Genomic DNA, 23,266 nt, shown 5'->3' with positions numbered 1-23,266 from the left:
GTCATCACAATGCTCCATGATCCCTGTAATCACAATGATACCTGCCAATGTCATCACAATGCTCCATGTCTCCTGTAATCACAATGCTCCATGCCCTTGTCATCACAATGCTCCAGGTCTGTTGTCATCAACATGCTTCATGCCCGTGTCATCACTAGGCTCCATGAATCTTGTCTTCACAATGCTCCATGGCCCATGTCATCACAATGCTCTATGACCCCTGTCATCACAATGCTCTATGGCCTTTGTCACCACAATGCTCCGTGACCGCTGTCAACACAATGCCTGATGACCCCTGTCATCAAAATGTTAAATGGCACTTGTCATCACAATGCTCTATGACGCCTGTCATCACTAATCTCCATGTCACTTGTTATCACAATGCTCCATGGCCCCTGTAATCACAGTACTCCTTGACCCCTTTCATCACAATGCTCAATGACACCTCTCATCACAATTCTCCATGGCATTTGTCATCACGATGCTCCATGACACCTGTCATCACAATGCTCCATGACACTTGTCATCACAATGCTCGATGGCCCTTGTCATCCCAATGTTCCTTGGTGCTTTTCATCGCAATGCTCCATGACAACTTTCATCAAAATACTCCAAGATTTTTTCATCACAATGCTCCATGGCCATTTTCATTACAACTCCACATGATCCCTTTCATCACAATTCTCCATGGCAACTTACATAAAAAAGATCCATGCCCCTGTCATCACAATACCCAATGATACCTGTTTTTACAATGATCCATGACCCTTGTCATCACAAGGCTCCATGTCCCTTGTATTCACAATGCTCCATGGACCTTGTCATCACAATGCTCCATAGCACTTTTCACCACAATGCTCCATGACTGCTTTCAGCACAATGCCCCATGACCCCTGTCATCACGATGCTCCATGGCCCTTCTCATCACAATGCTCCATGAAACATTTCCTCACAATGCTTCACTACGCATTTCATCCAAGTTCCCCATAGCCACTGTCATCACAATTCTCCGTGACCCCTGTCATCATAATGGTCCATGACACGTTTCATCTCAATGCTCCATGATACCTGTCATTACAATGCTCCATGGCCTTTGTCATCACAATGCTCCATGGCCCCTGTAATCACAGTGCTCCATGACCCCTTTCATCTCAATGCTCCATGACTTCACTCATCACAATGCCTCATGACCCCTGTAATCACAATGCTCCATGGCCCTTGTCCTCACAGTGCTCCAGGCCTTTTTCATCACACTGCTCCATGGCCCCTGTAATCACAATGCTCCATCCCTCGTCATCACGAGGCTCCAGAACACTTGTCATTATAATGCTCCATGTCCGTTTCATCACCATGCTCCATGACACTTGTCATCACAATGCTCCATGGCCCCTCTCATTACTGTGCTCCATAATAACTTTAATCACATTTCTAGATGACCACTGCCATCACAATGCCCCATGACATTGTCATCACAATTCGCCGTGACCATTGTCATGACAATGCTCCATGAACCATGTCTTCACAGGGTCCCAGGACACTTGTCATCACAATGATCCATTACCACTTTCATCACAATGCTCCATGACCACTGTCATCTCAATGCTCCATGGCCTTTGTATTCACAATGCTCCATGGCCCCTGTAATCACAGTGCTCCATAACACCTTTCATCATAATGCTCCATGACCACTGCTTTCTCAATGCCCCATGACGCCTGTCATCACAATTCTCCAAGGCCCCTCTCATCACAATGCTCCATGACACTTGTCATCACATTGCTCCATAACACCTGTCATCTCAGAGTTCCCTGCCCATTTCATCACATTGCTCCATATGCCCTATAATCACAATGCTCCATGCCTTTTTCCTCACAATGCTCCAGAATTATTGTCATCACAATATTCCATGACCGTGGCATCACAATGCTCCATGGCCCTTGTCATCACAATGCTCCAGATTTCTTGTCATCACAGTTCTCCATGACCTTTGTCATCACAATGCTCTATGTCGGTTTTCAGCACAATTCTCAATGACCACTTTAATCACTATGCTCGCTGACCATTTTCATCACATTTCTCTATTGTCATTACAATTCCCCATGGCACCTTACTTCACAATGCTCCATGATGCCTGTCATCACAATGGTACATGGAATTTGTTATCACAATGCTCCAGGACCAGTTTCATCACAATACTCCATCCCTCTTGTCAACACAGTGCACAATGAAACCTTTCATTACAATGCTCCATGACACTTGTCATCACAAGGCTCCATGGCCTTTATCGTCACAATGCTCCCAGGCACTTTTCATCACGATGTTCCATAAAAATTTTCATCACATGGCTCCATGACCATTGTCATCACGATACTCCATACCCTTGTCAACACAATGCTGCATAATCCCTGTCATCACAATTCTCCATGACTGCTGTCATCACAATAATCCAGGAAAATTTTCATAACAATGCTTCATGCCCCCAGTCATCACAGTGCTCCATGATACCTATCCTCACAATTGCTAGATGATCACTGTCATCACAATGACCCATGACACCTGTCATCACAATTCACTCTTACCATTGTCATCACAAAACTCGATGAACCGTGTCAACACAGTGTTCCATGACACTTGTCATCACAATGCTCCATGGTTTTTCATCACAATGTTCCATGGCCCCTGTCATCACAGTGCTCCCTGATACCTTTCATCACAATTCTAGATGACCACTGTCAGCACAATGCCCCATGACAAATGTCATCACAATTCGCCAAGGTCCTTGTCATCACAATGCTCCATGAACCGTGTCATCACAAGGTTCCGGGACACTTGTCATCCCAATGATCCATGACCACTTTCATCACAATGCTCCATGAACCCTGTCATCTCAGTGTTCCATAGCCATTGTATTCACAATGCTCCATGGCCTCTGTAATCACAGTGCTCCATGAAACCATTCATCACAATGGTCCAGGACCGCTGTCATCACAATGCCCCATGACGCCTGCCATCACAAATCTACAAGGCCTCTGTTACCAAAAGGCTCCATGATGCCAGGCAGCACAATGTTCCATGACACTTTTCATCACAATGCTCCATGACCTTTGTCGTCACATTGTTCTCTGCCCATATCATCCCAATGCTCCTTGTCACCTTTAATCAGAGTGCTCCATGCCCTTTCATCACAATGCTCCAGAATTCTTGTCATCCCTATGTTCCTTGACAGTGTCATCACAAAGCTCCACGACCGCTGTCATCACAATGCTCCAGGACAATTTTCATCACAATGCTCCATGCACCCTGTCATCACAGTGCCCCATAACACCTGTCATCACAATGCTCCTTGACCCTCTCATCACAATGCTACATGACCCCTGTCATCACATTGTTCCATGGCCTATGTATTCACAATGCTCCATGGACCCTGTAATCACACTGCTCCATGTTCCCTTTCAACACAATGCTCCATGACTCCTGTCATCACCACGTTCCATGAAAGTTGTCATCAAAATGTTCCATGACCCCGGTCACCACAAGGTTCCCTGCCCTTGTCATCACAATGCTCCATGAACCTTGTAATCACAATGGTACATGGCCTTGTCATCACAATGCTCCATGGCCTCTGTCATCACCATGCTCCATGGTCTTTCTCATCACAATGCTCTATGACACCTATCAATACAATGCTTGATGACCATGGTCATCACAATGCTCTAAGGCCCCTGTCATCAAAATGACTCATGATCTTTGTAATCAGAATGCTCAATGACCCCTGTCATAAAAATGCTCCTTGCGATAGCAATCAAAATGTTCCATGGCCGCTGTCATCACAATGCTCCATGCCCTTGTCATCACAATGCTCCAGAACCCTTGTCATCATAATGCTTCATGGCAATGACATCAAAATGTCCCATGACACTTGTCATCACAATGCTCCTTGTCATCATAATGATCCATGACCATTGTCATCACAATGCTGCATGATACCTTTCATACCAATGCTCTGTGACCGCTGTCATGACAATGCTCCAGGACAATTTTCATCACAATGCTCCATTCCCCCTATCTTCACATTGCCCCATAACCCCTGTCATCACAGTGCTCCATGACCCTGTCATCACAAGGCTACATGACCCCTGTCATCACATTGTTTCATGGCCTATGTATTCACAATGCTCCATGGACCCTGTAATCACACTGCTCCATGTTCCCTTTCAATACAATGCTCCATGACCCCTGTCATCAGAAGGTTCCATGAAAGTTGTCACCAAAATGCTCCATGACTCCAGTCACCACAAGCTTCCCTGCCCTTGTCATCACAATGCTCCATGAACCCTGTAATCACAACGGTACATGGCCTTGTCATCACAAAGTTCCATGGCCTCTGTCTTCACCATGCTCCATGGTCTTTCTCATCACAATGATCTTTGAACCCTGTCATCGCAATGCTTGATGACCTTTGTCATCACAATGCTCCAAGGCCCCTGTCATCACAATGCCTCATGGTCTTTGTCATCACAATGCTCAATGACCCCTGTCATCACAAAGCTCCATGCCGTTTTCATCACAATGCTCCATGGCCACTGTAATCACAATGCTCCATGCCCTTGTCATCACAATGCTCTGGAACACTTGTCATTTTAATACTCCATTCCCGTGTCATCCCATTGCTCAATGACACTTGCCGTCAAAATGTTCCTTGGCCTTTGTTATCACAGTGCTCCATGATACCTTTAATCAAAATTCTACATGACCACTGTCATCGCAATGCAAGATGACCAATCTCATCACAATGCCCCATGAGACGTGTCATCAAAATTCGCCTTGGCCCTTGTCATCTCAATGCTGTATGAACCGTGTCATCACTAGGTTCCAGGACACTTGTCATCACAGTGATCCATGACCACTTTTATCACAATGCTCCATAAACTCTGTTATCTCAATGCTCCACGGCCTTTGTATTCACAATGGTCCATTGTCCCGATAATCGCGTTGCTCCATGATCTCTTTCATCACAATGCTCCATGAACACTGTCATCACCATGCCTCATGACGCTTGTCATCTCAATGCTCCATGGCCCCTTTCAACACAATGTTTCAGGAACACAGTCATCACAATGTTCCCTGCCCTTTTCATCACAATGATCCATGGGCCCTGTCATCACAATACTCCAGGCCCTTGTCAACAAAATTCTCCAGAACTCTTGTCATCATAATGCTTCATGCCAATGTCATCAAAATGCCCCATGACACTTTTCATCACAATGCTCCATGGTCTTTGTCATCACAATGTTCTATGTCCCCTGTCGTCACAGTGCTCTATGATACCATTCATCACAATTTTAGATGACCACTTTCATCACAATGCCCCATGACAGACGTCAGCACAATTCGCCATGCTCCTTGTCATCACAATGCTCCATGAACCATGTCATCACAAGGTTCCAGGACACTTGTCATCACAATGATCCATGATCACTTTCATCACAATGCTCCATGAAACCTGTCATATCAATGCTCTATAGCCTTTGTATTCACAATGCTCCATGGCCCCTGTCATCACAATTTTCCAAGACCGCTGTCATCACAATGCCCCATGACGCCTGCCATCACAAATCTCCAAGGCCTCTCTTACCAGAAAGCTCCATGATCCCTGTCAGCACAATGTTCCATGACACTTTTCATCACAATGCTCCATGACCCCTCTCATCACAAAGTTCTCTGCCCATATCATCACAATGCTCCTTGTCACCTTTTATCACAATGCTCCATTCGCTTTCATCACAATGCTCCAGAATTCTTGTCATCGCAATGTTCCTTGACCGTGTCATCACAATGCTCTATGACCCTTGTCATCACAAAGCTCCATGACCCCTGTCATCACATTAATCCATGATTCCTTTCCTCACAGTGCTCCGGTACCCTTTTCAACAAAATGCTCCATGGCCTTGTCAGCACAATGCTCCTTGGACCCTCTCATCAAAATGCTCCATCCCCTTTTCATCACAATGCTCCAGATATCCTATCATTACAATGTTCCATGCCCGTGTCATCACAATGCTCCAGAACACTTGTCATCATAATACTCCATTCCCATGTCATCCCATTGCTCAGTGACACTTGTCATCAGCATGTTCCTTTTCCTTTGTCATCACAGTGCTCCATGATACCTTTAATCAAAATTCTACATGACCACTGTCATCACAATGCAAGATGACCAATTTCATCACAATGCCCCATGACACGTGTCATCACAATTCGCCTTGTCGCTTGTCATCGCAATGCTGTATGAACCGTGTCATCACTAGGTTCCAGGACACTTGTCATCACAGTGATCCTTGACCACTTTCATCACAATGCTCCATGAAATCTGTTATCTCAATGCTCCATGGCCTTTGTATACACAATGCTCCATTGTCCCGATAATCGTGTTGCTCCATGAACACTTTCATCACAATGCTCCTTGACCACTGTCACCCTAATGCCCCATGACGTCTCTCATCACTAAGCTCCAAGGCCACTCGCATCAAAATGCTCCATGATCTGTGTAAGCACAATATTGCATGACACTTGTCATCACAATGCTCCATGATCCCTGTAATCACAATGATACCTGCCAATGTCATCACAATGCTCCATGTCTCCTGTAATCACAATGCTCCATGCCCTTGTCATCACAATGCTCCAGGTCTGTTGTCATCAACATGCTTCATGCCCGTGTCATCACAAGGCTCCATGAATCTTGTCTTCACAATGCTCCATGGCCCATGTCATCACAATGCTCCATGACACCTGTCATCACAATGCTCCATGACACTTGTCATCACAATGCTCGATGGCCCTTTTCATCCCAATGTTCCTTGGTGCTTTTCATCACAATGCTCCATGACAACTTTCATCAAAATACTCCAAGATTTTTTCATCACAATGCTCCATGGCCATTTTCATTACAAATCCACATGATCCCTTTCATCACAATTCTCCATGTCAACTTACATAAAAAAGATCCATGCCCCTGTCATCACAATACCCAATGATACCTGTTTTTACAATGATCCATGACCCTTGTCATCACAAGGCTCCATGTCCCTTGTATTCACAATGCTCCATTGCCCTTGTCATCACAATGCTCCATAGCACTTTTCACCGCAATGCTCCATGACTGCTTTCAGCACAATGCCCCATGACCCCTGTCATCACGATGCTCCATGGCCCTTCTCATCACAATGCTCCATGAAACATTTCCTCACAATGCTTCACTACGCATTTCATCCAAGTTCCCCATAGCCACTGTCATCACAATTCTCCGTGACCCCTGTCATCATAATGGTCCATGACACGTTTCATCTCAATGCTCCATGATACCTGTCATTACAATGCTCCATGGCCTTTGTCATCACAATGCTCCATGGCCCCTGTAATCACAGTGCTCCATGACCCCTTTCATCTCAATGCTCCATGACCTCACTCATCACAATGCCTCATGACCCCTGTAATCACAATGCTCCATGGCACTTGTCCTCACAGTGCTCCAGGCCTTTTTCATCACACTGCTCCATGGCCCCTGTAATCACAGTGCTCCATCCCTCGTCATCACGAGGCTCCAGAACACTTGTCATTATAATGCTCCATGTCAGTTTCATCACCATGCTCCATGACACTTGTCATCACAATGCTCCATGGCCCCTCTCATTACTGTGCTCCATAATAACTTTAATCACATTTCTAGATGATCACTGCCATCACAATGCCCCATGACATTGTCATCACAATTCGCCATGACCATTGTCATGACAATGCTACATGAACCATGTCTTCACAGGGTCCCAGGACACTTGTCATCACAATGATCCAATACCACTTTCATCACAATGCTCCATGACCACTGTCATCTCAATGCTCCATGGCGTTTGTATTCACAATGCTCCATGGCCCCTGTAATCACAGTGCTCCATAACACCTTTCATCATAATGCTCCATGACCAATGCTTTCTCAATGCCCCATGACGCCTGTCATCACAATTCTCCAAGACCCCTCTCATCACAATGCTCCATGACACTTGTCATCACATTGCTCCATAACACCTGTCATCTCAGATTTCCCTGTTCATTTCATCACATTGCTCCATATGCCCTATAATCACAATGCTCCATGCCTTTTTCCTCACAATGCTCCAGAATTATTGTAATCACAATATTCCATGACCGTGGCATCACAATGCTCCATGGCCCTTGTCATCACAATGCTCCAGAATTCTTGTCATCACAGTGTTCCATGACCGCGTCATCACAATGCTACATGACCCTGGTCATCACAGTTCTCCATGACCTTTGTCATCACAATGCTCTATGTCGCTTTTCAGCACAATTCTCAATGACCACTTTAATCACTATGCTCGCTGACCATTTTCATCACATTTCTCTATTGTCATTACAATTCCCCATGGCACCTTACTTCACAATGCTCCATGATGCCTGCCATCAGAATGCTACATGGAATTGGTTATCACAGTGCTCCAGGACCAGTTTCATCACAATACTCCATCCCTCTTGTCAACACAGTGCACAATGAAACCTTTCATTACAATGCTCCATGACACTTGTCATCACAAGGCTCCATGGCCTTTATCGTCACAATGCTCCCAGGCACTTTTCATCACGATGTTCCATAAAAATTTTCATCACATTGCTCCATGACCATTGTCATCACGATACTCCATACCCTTGTCAACACAATGCTGCATAATCCCTGTCATCACAATTCTCCATGACTGCTGTCATCACAATAATCCAGGAAAATTTTCATAACAATGCTTCATGCCCCCAGTCATCACAGTGCTCCATGATAATTTTCATCACAATTCCTAGATGATCAATGTCATCACAATGCCACATGATACCTGTCATCAAAATTCGCTATGACCCTTGTCATCACAATACTCGATGAACTGTGTCATCACAGTGTTCCAGGACACATGTCATCACAATGATCCATGATTACTTTCATCACAATGCTCCAATACACCTGTCATCGCAATGCTCCATGGCCCCTGTTATCATATTGCTCCGTGATTCTTTCATTACAATGCTCCATGACCACTGTCATCACCATGAATCATGACTCCTGTCATCTCAATGCTCCATGGCCACTTTCATCACAATACTCCATGAACCCAGTCATCACAATGTTCCCTGCCCTTTTCATCACAATGCTGCATGGATACTGTCATCACAATGCTCCATGCCCTTGTAATCAAAATGCTCCAGAGCTCTTGTCATCATAATGCTCCATGCCAATGTCAAAAAAATACCCCATGACACATGTCATCACAATGCTCCATGGCCTTTGTCATCACAATGTTCCATGTCCCCTGTCGTCACAGTGCTCTATGATACCATTCATCACAATTTTAGATGACCACTTTCATCACAATGCCCCATGACAAATGTCATCACAATTTGCCATGCTCCTTGTCATCACAATGCTCCATGAACCATGTCATCACAAGGTTCCAGGACACTTGTCATCACAATGATCCATGATCACTTTCATCACAATGCTCCATGAAACCTGTCATCTCAATGCTCTATAGCCTTTGTATTCACAATGCTCCATGGCCCCTTTCATCACAGTGCTCCATGACCCCTTTCATCACAATTTTCCAAGACCTCTGTCATCACAATGCCCAATGATGCCTGCCATCACAAATCTCCAAGACCTCTCTTACAAAAAAGGTCCATGATCCCTGTCAGCACAATGTTCCATGACACTTTTCATCACAATGCTCAATGACCCCTCTCATCACAAAGTTCTCTGCCCATATCATCGCAATGCTCCTTGTCACCTTTTATCTCAATGCTTCATTCGCTTTCATCACAATGCTCCAGAATTCTTGTCACCGCAATGTTCCTTGACCTTGTCATCACAATGCTCTATGACCCTTGTCATCACAAAGCTCCATGACCCCTGTCATCACATTAATCCATGACTCATTTCCTCACAGTTCTCCAGTACCCTTTTCAACACAATGCTCCAAGGCATTGTCAGCACAATGCTCCTTGGACTCTGTCATCAAAATGCTCCATCCCCTTTTCATCACAATGCTCCAGATATCCTATCATTACAATGCTCCATGCCCGTTTCATCACAATGCTCCAGAACACTTGTCATCATAATACTCCATTCCCATGTCATCCCATTGCTCAATGATTCTTCTCATCAGAATGCTCCTTTTCCTTTGTCATCACAGTGCTCCATGATACCTTTAATCAAAATTCTGCATGACCACTGTCATCACAATGCAAGATGACCAATTTTATCACAATGCCCCATGACACGTGTCATCACAATTCGCTTTGTCGCTTGTCATCTCAATGCTGTATGAACCGTGTCATCACTAGGTTCCGGGACACATGTCATCACAGTGATCCATGACCACTTTCATCACAATGTTCCATGAAATCTGTTATCTCAATGCTCCATGGCCTTTGTATTCACAATGCTCCATTGTCCTGATAATCGCGTTGCTCCATGAACACTTTCATCACAAGGCTCCTTGACCACTGTCACCATAATGCCCCATGACGTCTATCATCACTGAGCTCCAAGGGCATTCTCATCAAAATGCTCCATGATCTGTGTCAGCACAATATTGCATGACACTTGTCATCACAATGCTCCATGATCCCTGTAATCACAATGATCCCTGCCAATGTCATCACAATGCTCCATGTCTCCTGTAATCACAATGCTCCATGCCCTTGTCATCACAATGCTCCATGCCCTTGTCATCAAAATGCTCCAGAGCTCTTGTCATCATAATGCTCCATGCCAATGTCAACAAAATAACCCATGACACATGTCATCACAATGCTCCATGACCTTTGTCATCACAATGTTCCATGGCCCCTGTCATCACAGTGCCGCATGATACATTTCATCACAATTCTAGATGACCACTGTCATCACAATGCCCCATGAACCCTGCCATCTCAATGCTCCATAGCCTTTTTATTCACAATGCTCCATGAACCCTCTCATCTCAATGCTCCATAGCCTTTGTATTCAGAATGCTCCATGCCCCCTGTCATCACAGTGCCCCATAAACCCTGTAATCACAATGCTACATGACCCCTGTCATCACAATGTTCCATGGCCTATGTATTCACAATGCTCCATGTACCCTGTAATCACACTACTACATGTTCCCTTTCAACACAATGCTTCATGACCCCTGTCATCACAATGTTCCATGAAAGTTGTAATCAAAATTCTCCATGATCCAGGTCACCACAAGGTTCCCTGCCTTTGTCCTCACAATGGTCCATGACCCTTGTAATCACAATGGTACATGGCCTTGTCATCACAATGTTCCATGGCCCCTGTCATCACCATGCTCCATGGTCTTTCTCATCACAATGCTCTATGACCACTGTCATCACAATGCTTGATGATCATTGTCATCACAATGCTCCAAGGCCCCTGTCCTCACAATGCCTCATGGTCTTTGTAATCACAATGCTCAATGACCCCTGTCATCACAATGCTCCATGCTGTTGTCATCACAATGCTCCATGGACCCTGTAATCACAATGCTCCATGCCCTTGTCATCACAATGCTCCAGGACAATTTTCATCACAATGCTCCATGCCCCCTGTCATCACAGTGTCTCATGGTCTTTGTCATCACAATTTTCCATGGCCCCTTTAATCACAATGCTCCATGCCCTTGTTATCACAATGCTCCAGAACACTTGTCATCATAATGCTCCATTCACGTTTGATCCCATTGCACAATGACACTTGTCATCAAAATGTTCCTTGGCCTTTGTCATCACAGTGCTCCATGATACCTTTAATCAAAATTCTACATGACCATGTCATCACAATGCAAGATGACTGATGTCATCACAATGCCCCATGACACGTGTCATCACAATTCGCCTTGGCCCTTGTCATCTCAGTGCTGTATGAACCGTGTCATCACTAGGTTCCAGGACCCTTGTCATCACAATGCTCTATGAACTCTCTTATCTCAATATTCCATGGCCTTTGTATTCACAATGCTCCATTGTCCTGATTATCGTATTGCTCCATGATCTGTGTCAGCACAATATTGCATGCCTCTTGTCATCTCAATGCTCCATGGTCCCTGTAATCACAATGATCCGTGCTAATGTCATCACAATGCTCCATGTCTCCTGTAATGACAATATTCCATGCCCTTGTCATCACAATGCTCCAAGTCTGTTGTCATCACCATGCTTCATGCCTGTTTCATCACAATGCTCCATGAATTTTGTCTCCACAATGCTCCATTGCCCATGTCATCACAATGCTCCGTGACCCCTGTCAACACAATGCCTGATGACCCCTGTCATCAAAATGCTAAATGGCACTTGTCATCACAATGCTCTATGACGCCTGTCATCACTATTCTCCATGTCACTTGTTATCATAATGCTCCATGGCCCCTGTAATCCCAGTACTCCATGACCCCTTTCATCACAATGCCCAATGCCACCTCTCATCACAATTCTTCAGGGCATTTGTCATCACGATGCTCCATGACACCTGTCCTCACAATGGTCGATGGCCCTTTTCATCACTATGTTCCTTGGTGCTTTTACTGCAATGTTCCATGGCAACTTTCATCAAAATACTCCAAGATTTGTTTCGTCACAATGCTCCATGACCCTTTTCATTACAAATCCACATGATCCCTTTCATCACAATTTTCCATGGCAACTTACATAAAAAAGCTCCATGCCCCTGTCATCACAATGCCCAATGATACCTGTTTTTACAAAGATCCATGACCCTTGTCATCACAAGGATCCATGTCCCTTGTATTCACAATGCTCCATGGCCTTTGTCATCACAATGCTCCATAGCGCTTTTCATCGCAATGCTCCACGACCGCTTTCAAAACAATGCCCCATGACACCTGTCATCACAATGCTCCATGGCCGTTGTCATCACAATGCTCCATGAAAAATTTCCTCACAATGCTCCACTACGCCTTTCATCCAAATTCCCCATGGCCACTGTCATCACAATTCTCCATGACCCTTGTCATCGTAAGGGTCCATGACCCGTTTCATCTCAATTCTCCATGACACCTGTCATCACAATGCTCCATGGCCTTTGTCATCACAATTCTCCAAGGCCCCTCTCATCACAATGCTCCATGACACTTGTCATCACATTGTTCCGTAACACCTGTCATCACAGTGTTCCCTGCACATGTCATCACAATGCTCCATGTCCTCTATAATCACAATGCTCCATGGCTTTTTCCTCACAATGCTCCAGAATTCTTGTCATCACAATGTTCCATGACCGTGGCATCACAATGCCCCATGGCCCTTGTCATCACAATGATCCAGAATTTTTGTCATCACAATGATCCATGACCATGTCCTCACAATGCTATATGACCCTGGTCATCAGAGTTCTCCATGACCATTGTCATCACAATGCTCCATGAACCATGTCATCACAGGGTCCCAGGACACTTGTCATCACAATGATCCATTACCACTTTCATCACAATGCTCCATGACCACTGTCATCTCAATGCTCCATGGCCTTTGTCATCACAATGCTCCATGGAACCTGTTATCACAGTGCTCAATGACCCGTTTCATCTCAATGCTCCATGACCTCACTCATCATAATGCCCCATGACCCATGTGATAACAATGCTCCATGGCCCTTGTCATCACAATTCGCTATGACACTTGTCATCACAAAATTCGATGAACTGTGTCATCACAGTGTTCCAGGACACATGTCATCACAATGATCCATGACTACTTTCATTACAATGCTCCAATACACCTGTCATCACAATGCTCCATGGAACCTGTTATCATATTGCTCCCTGATCTCTTTCATTACAAGGCTCCATGACCACTGCCATCACCATGCCTCATTACACCTGTCATCACAACTCTCCAAGGCTCCTTTCATCACAATGCTCCATGGGCCCTGTCATCACAGTGCTCCATGCCTTGTCATCAAAATGCTCCAGAGCTCTTCTCATCATAATGCTCCATGCCAATGTCATCAAAATGCCCCATGACACATGTCATCACAATGCTCCATGACCTTTGTCATCACAATGTTCCATGTCCCCTGTCATAACAGTGTCCTATGATACATTACATCACAATTCTAGATGACCACTGTCATCACAATGCCCCATGACAGATGTCATCACAATTCACCATGGTCCTTCTCATCACATATTTCATGAACCGTGTCATCCCAAGGTTCCAGGACACATATCATCACAATGATCCATGATCACTTTCATCACAATGCTCCATGAACCCTGTCATCTCAATGATCCATAGCCTATGTATTCACAATGCTCCATGCCCGCTGTCATCACATTGCCCCATAAAACCTGTCATCACAATGCTCCATGACCCTGTCATCACAATGCTACATGACCACTGTCATCACATTGTTCCATGGCCTATGTATTCACAATGCTCCATGGACCGTGTAATCACACTACTCCATGTTCCCTTTCAACACAATGCTTCATGACCCCTGTCATCAAAATGCTCCAAGACCCCGGTCACCACAAGGTTCCCTGCCCTTGTCATCACAATGGTCCATGACCCTTGTAATCACAATGGTACATGGCCTTGTCATCACAATGGTCCATGGCCTCTGTCATCACCATGCTCCATGGTCTTTCTCATCACAATGCTCTATGACCCCTCTCATCACAATGCTTGATGACCATTGTAATCACAATGCTCCAAAGCCCCTGTCATCACAATGCCTCATGGTCTTTGTAATCACAATTCTCAATGACCCCTGTCATCACAATGCTCCAAGCTGTTGTCATCACAATGCTCCATGGCCCCTGTAATCACAATGCTCCATGCCCTTGTCATCACAATGCTCCAGAACACTTGTCATCATAATACTCCATTCCTGTGTCATCCCATTGCTCAATGACAATTGTCATCCAAATGTTCCTTGACCATTGTCATCCCAGTGCTCCATGATAACTTTAATCAAAATTCTACATGACCACTGTCATCACAATGCAAGATGACCAAGGTCATCACAATGCCCCATGACACGTGTCATCAAAATTCACCTTGGCCCTTGTCATCTCAATTTTGTATGAACCGTGTCATCACTAGGTTCCAGGACCCTTGTCATCACAGTGATCCATGACCACTTTCATCACAATGCTCCATGAACTCTGTTATCTCAATGCTCAATGGCCTTTGTATTCACAATGCTCCATTGTCCCGATAATCGCGTTGCTCCATGAACACTTTCATCACAATGCTCCTTGACCACTGTCTCCCTAATGCCCCATGACGTCTCTCATCACTGCGCTCCAAGGCCACTCTCATCAAAATGCTCCATGATCTGTGTAAGCACAATATTGCATGACACTTGTCATCACAATGCTCCATGATCCCTGTAACCACAATGATCCCTGACAATGTCATCACAATGCTCCATGTCTCCTGTAATCAAAATGCTCCATGCCCTTGTCATCACAATGCTCCAGGTCTGTTGTCATCACCATGCTTCATGCCCGTGTCATCAAAATGCTCCATGAAACTTCTCTTCACAATGCTCCATGGCACATGTCCTCACAATGCTCCATGACCCCTGTCATCACAATGCTCCATGGCCTTTTTATCACAATGCTCCGTGACCCCTGTCAACACAATGCCTGATGACCCCTGTCATCAAAATGCTAAACGGCAATTGTTGTCACAATGCTCTATGACGCCTGTCATCACTATGCTCCATGTCACTTGTTATCTCAATGCTCCATGGCCCCTGTAATCACAGTACTCCATGACCCCTTTCTTCCCAATGCCCAATGCCATCTCTCATCAAAATTCTCCATGGCATTTGTCATCATGATGCTCCATGACACCTGTCATCACAATGCTCCATGACACTTGTCATCACAATGCTCGACGGCCCTTGTCATCACAATGTTCCTTGGTGCTTTTCATCGCAATGCTCCATGACTACTTTCATCAAAATTCTCCAAGATTTGTTTCCTCACAATGCTCCATGGCCCTTTTCATTACAAATCCATATGATCCCTTTCATGACAATTCTCCATGGCAACTTACATAAAAATGCTCCATGAACCTGTCATCACAATGCCCAATGATACCTCTTTTTACAATGATCCATGAACCTCGTCATCACAAGGCTCCGTGTCCCTTGTATTCACAATGCTCCATGGCCCTTGTAATCACAATGCTCCGTAGGACTTTTCATCGCAATGTTCCATGACCAATTTCACGACAATGCACGATGATCCCTGTCATCACGATGCTCCATGGCCCTTGTCATCACAATGCTCTATGAAACATTCCTCACAATGCTTCAGTACGACTTTCATCCAAATTCCCCATGGCTACCATCATCACAATTCTCCATGACCCCTGTCATCGTAATGGTCCATGACCCGTTTCATCTCAATGCTCCATGACACCTGTCATCGCAATGCTCCATGGCCGTTGTCATCACAATGCTCCATGGGCCTTGTCATCACAATTCGCTATGACCCTTATCATCACAATACTCAATGAACCGTGTCATCACAGTGTTCCAGGACACATGTCATCACAATGATCCATGACTACTTTCATCACAATGCTCCAATACACCTGGCATCACCATGCTCCATGACCCCTGTTATCATATTGCTCCCTGATCTCTTTCATCACAAGGCTCCATGACCACTGTCATCACCATGCCTCATGACGCCTGTCATCTCAATGCTCCATGGCCCCTTTCATCACAATTCTCCATGAACCCGGTCATCACAATATTCCCTGCCCTTTTCATCACAATGTTCCATGGGCCCTCTCATCACAATGCTCCATGCCCTTGTCATCAAAATGCTCCAGAACTCTTGTCATCAGAATGCTCCATGCCAATGTCATCAAAATACCCCATGACACTTGTCATCACAATGCTCCATGGCCTTTGTCATCACAATGTTCCATGGCCCCTGTCATCACAATACTCCATGCCCTTGTCATCAAAATGCTCCAGAACACTTGTCATCATAATGCTCCTTGACAATGTCATCAAAATGCCCCATGACACATGTCACCACAATGCTCCATGGCCTTTGTCATCACAATGCTCCATGGGCCCTGTAATCACAGGGCTCGATTACCCGTTTCATATCAATGCTCCATGACCTCACTCATCACAATACCCCATGAACCCTGTAATCACCATGTTCTATGGCCCTTGTCATCACAGTGCTCCAAGCCTTGGTCATCACACTGCTCCATAGCCCCTGTAATCACAATGCTCCATGCCCATGTCATCACAAAGCTCCAGAACACTTTTCATTATAATGCTCCATGTCCGTTTCTTCACCATGATCCATGACACTTATCATCACAATGTTCCATGCCCCTCTCATTACTGTGCTCCATAATAACTTTAATCACATTTCTAGATGACCACTGCCATCACAATGCCCCATGACATTGTCATCACAATTCGCCATGACCATTGTCATCACAATGCTCCTTGAACCATGTCCTCACAGGGTCCTAGGACACTTGTCATCACAATGATCCATTACCACTTTCATCACAATGCTCCATGACCACTGTCATCTCAATGCTCCATGACCTTTGTATTCACAATGCTCCATGGCCCCTGTAATCACAGTGCTCCGTAACAACTTTAATCATAATGCTCCATGACCACTGCCATCTCAATGGCCCATGACACCTGTCATCACAATTCTCCAAGGCACTTCTCATCACAATGCTCCATGACACTTGTCATCACATTGCTCCATAACACCTGTCATCACAGTGTTCCCTGCCCATGTCATCATCACGCTCCATGTCCCCTATAATCACAATGCTCCATGCCTTTTTCCTCACAATGCTCCAGAATTCTTGTCATCACAATGTTCCATGACCGTGGCATCACAATGTTACATGACCCTGGTCACCACAGTTCTTCATGACCTTTGTCATCACAGTGCTCTATGTCGCTTTTCATCACAATTCTCACTGACCACTTTAATCCCTATGCTCGCTGACCATTTTCGTCACATTTCTCTATTGTCATTACAATTCCCCATGGCCCCTTTCTTCACAATGCTCCATGATGCCTGTCATCACAATGCTCCATGGCCTTTGTCATCACAATGTTCCATGGCCCCTCTCATCACAGTGCTCCATGATAGCTTTCATCACAATTCTAGATGACCACTGTCATCAAAATGCCCCATGATAGATGTCATCACAATTCGCCATGGTCCTTGTCATCACAATGCTCCATGAAACGTGTCATCACAAGGTTCCAGCACACTTGTCATCACAATGATCCATGATCACTTTCATCACAATGCTCCATGAACCCTGTCATCTCAATCCTCCATTGCCTTTGTATTCACAATGCTCCATGGCCCCTGTAATCACAGTGCTCCATGACCCCATTCATCACAATGCTCCAAGACCGCTCTCATCACAATGCCCCATGATGCCTGCCTCCACAAATCTCCATGGCCTCTCTTACCAAAAAGCTCCATGATGCCTGTTAGCACAATGTTCCATTACACTTTTCATCACAGTGCTCCATGATCCCTGTCATCACAATGATCTCTGCCCATATCATCACAATGCTCCTTGTCACCTTTAATCACAATGCTGCATGCCCTTTCATCAAAATGCTCCAGAATTCTTGTCATCACAATGTTCCTTGACCGTGTCATCACAATGCTCCATGACCCTTGTCATCACAATGCTCCATGACCCCTGTCATCACAATGATCCATGACTCCTTTCCTCACAGTGCTCCATTACCCTTTTCCTCACAATGCTCCATGCCATTGTCAGCACAATGCTCCTTGGACCCTGTCATCAAAATGCTCCATCCCCTTTTCATCACAATGTTCCAGATATCCTCTCATTACAGTGCTCCATACCCGTGTCAACACAATGCTCCATGACCCATGTCATCAAAATGATCTATGACCATTGTCATCACAATGCTGCATGATACTTTTCATCGCAATTCTCTGTGACTGCTGTCATCACAATGCTCCAGGACAATTTTCTTCACAATGCTCAATGCTCCCTGTCATCACAGTGCCCCATAATCCCTGTAATCCCAATGCTCCATGACGTTGTCATCACATTGCTACATGACCCCTGTCATCACATTGTTCCATGGCCTATGTATTCACAATGCTCCATGGACCCTGTAATCACACTGCTCCATGTTCCCTTTCAAAACAATGCTCCATGACCCCTGTCATCACAACGTTCCATGAAAGTTGTCATCAAAATGCTCCAGAATTCTTCTCATCATAATGCTCCATGCCAATGTCATCAAAATGCCCCGTGACCCTTGTAATCTCAAAGCTCCATGGCCTTTGTCATCACAATGCTCCATTGTCCCGATAATCGCGTTGCTCCATGAACATTTTCATCACAATGCTCCTTGACCACTCTCACCATAATGCCCCATGACGTCTCTCATCACTGTGCTCCAAGGCCACTCTCATCAAAATGCTCCATGATCTGTGTCAGCACAATATTGCATGACACTTGTCATCACAATGCTCCATGAACCCTGTAATCACAATGATCCCTGTCAATGTCATCACAATGCTCCATGTCTCCTGTAACCACAATGCTCCATGCCCTTGTCATCAAATTGCTCCCGGTCTGTGGTCATCACCATGCTTCATGCCCGTGTCATCAAAATGCTCCATGAATCTTGTCTTCACAATGCTTCATGGCACATGTCATCACAATGCTCCATGATCCCTGTCATCACAATGTCCAATGCCACCACTCATCACAATTCTCCTTGGCATTTCTCATCACGATGCTCCATGACACCTGTCTTCCCAATGATCCATGACCCTTGTCATTACAAGGCCCGATGGCCCTTGTCATCACAATGTTCCTTGTTGCTTTTCTACACACTGCTCCATGACAACTTTCATCAAAATACTCCCAGACTGGTTTCATCCCAATGCTCCATGCCCCTGTCATCACAATGCCCAATGATACCTGTTTTTACAATGATCCATCACCCTTGTCATCACAAGGCTCCATGTCCCTTGTATTCACAATGCTCCATGACCACTGTCATCACAATGTTCTCGGCCTATATCATCACAATGCTCCTTGTCAACTTTAATCACAATGCTCCATGCCCTTTCATCACAATACTCCAGAATACTTGCCATCGCAATGTTCCTTGACCATGTCATCACAATGCTCCATGACGCTTGTCATCACAAAGCTCCATGACCCCTGTCATCAAAATGATCCATGACTCCTTTCCTCACAGTGCTCCAGTACCCTTTTCATCACAATGCTCCATGCCATTGTCAGCACAATGCTCCTTGGACCCTGTCATCAAAATGCTCCATCCCCTTTTCATCACAATGTTCCAGATATCCTATCATTACAATGCTCCATGCCCGTGTCAACACAATGCTCCATGACCCCTCTCATCAAAATACTTTATGAACCTTGTTATCAGAATGTTCCATGACCCCTGTCATCAAAATGATCCATGACCGTTGTCATCACAATGCTGCATGATATCTTTCATCCCAATTCTCTGTGACAGCTGTCATCACAATGCTCCAGGACAATTTTCATCACTCCAAGGCCTTTGTCATCACAATGTTCCATGGCCCCTGTCATCACAATGATCCATACCCTTGTCATCAAAATGCTCCAGAACTCTTGTCATCATAATGCTCCATGCCAATTTCATCAAAATGCCCCATAACACTTATCATCACAATGCTCCATGGCCTTTGTCATCACAATGTTCCATGGCCCCTGTCATCACAGTGCTCCATGATACCTTTCATCACAATGTAGATGACCACTGTCATTACAATGCCCCATGACAGATGTCATCACAATTCGCCATGGTCCTTGTCATCACAGTGCTCCATGAACCGTGTCATCACAAGGTTCCAGGACACTTGTCATCCCAATGATCCATGATCACTTTCATCACAATGCTCCATGAAACCTGTCATCTCAATACTCCATAACCTTTGTAGTCACTATTCTCCATGGCCCCTGTAATCACAGTGCTCCATGACCCCATTCATCACTATGCTCCAGGACCACTGTCATCACAATGCCCCATGACGCCTGCCATCACAAATCTCCAAGGCCTCTCTTACCAAAAAGCTCCATGAACCCTGTCAGGACAATGTTCCATGACACTTTTCATCAAAATGGTCCATGACCCCTGTCATCACAAAGTTCTCTGCCCATATCATCACAATGCTCCTTGTCACCTTTAATCACAATGCTCCATGCCCTTTCATCACAATGCTCCAGTATTCTTGTCATCCCAATGTTCCATGACCGTGTCATCACAATGCTCCATGCCCTTTCATCACAATGCTCCAGTATTCTTGTCATCCCAATGTTCCATGACCGTGTCATCACAATGCTCCATGACCCTTTTCATCACAAAGGTCCATGACCCCTGTCACCACAATGATCCATGACTCCTTTCCTCACAGTGCTCCAGTACCCTTTTCATCACAATGATCCATGGCATTGTCAGCACAATGCTCCTTGGACCCTGTCATCAAAATGCTCCATCCCCTTTTCATCACAATGTTCCAGATATACTATCATTACAATGCTCCATGCCCGTGTCAACACTATGCTCCATGACCCCTCTCATCAAAATGCTTTATGAACCTTGTTATCAGAATGTTCCATGAACCCTGTCATCAAAATGTTCCATGACCATTGTCATCACAACGCTGCATGATAACTTTCATCCCAATTCTCTGTGACGGCTGTCATCACAATGCTCCAGGACAATTTTCATCACAATTCTCCATGTCCCCTGTCATCACAGTGCCCCATAATTGCTGTAATCACAATGCTCCATGACCCTGTCATCACAATGCTACATGACACCTGTCATCACATTGTTCCATGGCCTATGTATTCACAATGCTCCATGGACCCTGTAATCACTCTGCTCCATGTTCCCTTTCAACACAATGCTCCATGACACCTGTAATCACAACGTTCCATGAAAGTTGTCATCAAAATGCTCCATGACCCCGGTCACCACAAGGTTCCCTGCCCTTCTCATCACAATTCTCCATGACCCTTGTAATCACAATGGTACATGGCCTTGTCATCACAAACTTCCATGGCCTCTGTCATCACCATGCTCCATGGTATTTCTCATCACAATGCTCTATGACCCCTGTCATCACAATGATTGATGACCATAGTCATCACAATGCTCCAATGCCGCTGTCATCACAAGGCCTCATGGTCTTTGTAATCACAATGCTCAAAGACCCCTGTCATCAAAATGCTCCATGCCGTTGTCATCACAATGCTCCATGGCCCCTATAATCACAATGCTCCATGCCCTTGTCATCACAATGCTCCAGAACACTTGTCATCATAATACTCCATTCCCGTGTCATCCCATTGCACAATGACACTTGTCATCAAAATGTTCCTTGGCCTTTGTCATCACAGTGCTCCATGATACCTTTAATCAAAATTCTACATGACCACTGTCATCACAATGCATGATGACCAATGTCATCACAATGCCCCATGACAGGTGTCATCATAATTCGCCTTGGTCCTTGTCATCTCAATGCTGTAGGAAACGTGTCATCACTAGGTTCCAGGACACTTGTCATCACAGTGATCCATGACCACTTTCATCACAATGCTCCATGAAATCTGTTATCTCAATGCTCCATGGCCTTTGTATTCACAATGCTCTATTGTCCCGATAATCGCGTTGCTCCATGAACACTTTCATCACAATGCTCCTTGACCACTCTCACCATAATGCCCCATGACGTCTCTCATCACTGTGCTCCAAGGCCACTCTCATCAAAATGCTCCATGATCTGTGTCAGCACAATATTGCATGACACTTGTCATCACAATGCTCCATGATCCCTGTAATCACAATGATCCCTGCCAATGTCATCACAATGCTCCATGTCTCCTGTACTCACAATGCTCCATGCCCTTGTCATCACAATGCTCCAGGTCTGTTGTCATCACCATGCTTCATGCCCGTGTCATCACAATGCTCCATGAATCTTGTCTTCACAATGCTCCATGGCCAAAGTCATCACAATGCTCCATGACCGCTGTCATCACAATGCTCTCTGGCCTTTGTCATCACAATGCTACGTGACCCCTGTCAAAACAATGCCTGATGACCTCTGTCAT

The 23,266-nt window shown here is 45.1% G+C and overlaps 1 long non-coding RNA gene across 1 annotated transcript in view; it reads right to left on the bottom strand.

Moving 5' to 3' along the window:
• Positions 1 to 1,904: 1,904 nt before the first annotated feature.
• The window catches only part of LOC309653484, a 202,891-nt gene continuing 181,529 nt past the window's right edge, over positions 1,905 to 23,266 (bottom strand). Inside the window, exon 2 of the long non-coding RNA XR_014259214.1 lies at positions 1,905 to 1,983. This is a non-coding gene — a long non-coding RNA (uncharacterized lncRNA). The remainder of the gene's footprint in view (positions 1,984 to 23,266) is intronic.

Source organism: Balaenoptera physalus (assembly GCF_965194825.1).
Source record: "Balaenoptera physalus genome assembly, contig: HAP1_SCAFFOLD_305, whole genome shotgun sequence".
Taxonomy (NCBI): domain Eukaryota; kingdom Metazoa; phylum Chordata; class Mammalia; order Artiodactyla; family Balaenopteridae; genus Balaenoptera; species Balaenoptera physalus.
This window is presented reverse-complemented; position numbering and strand designations above follow the sequence as displayed.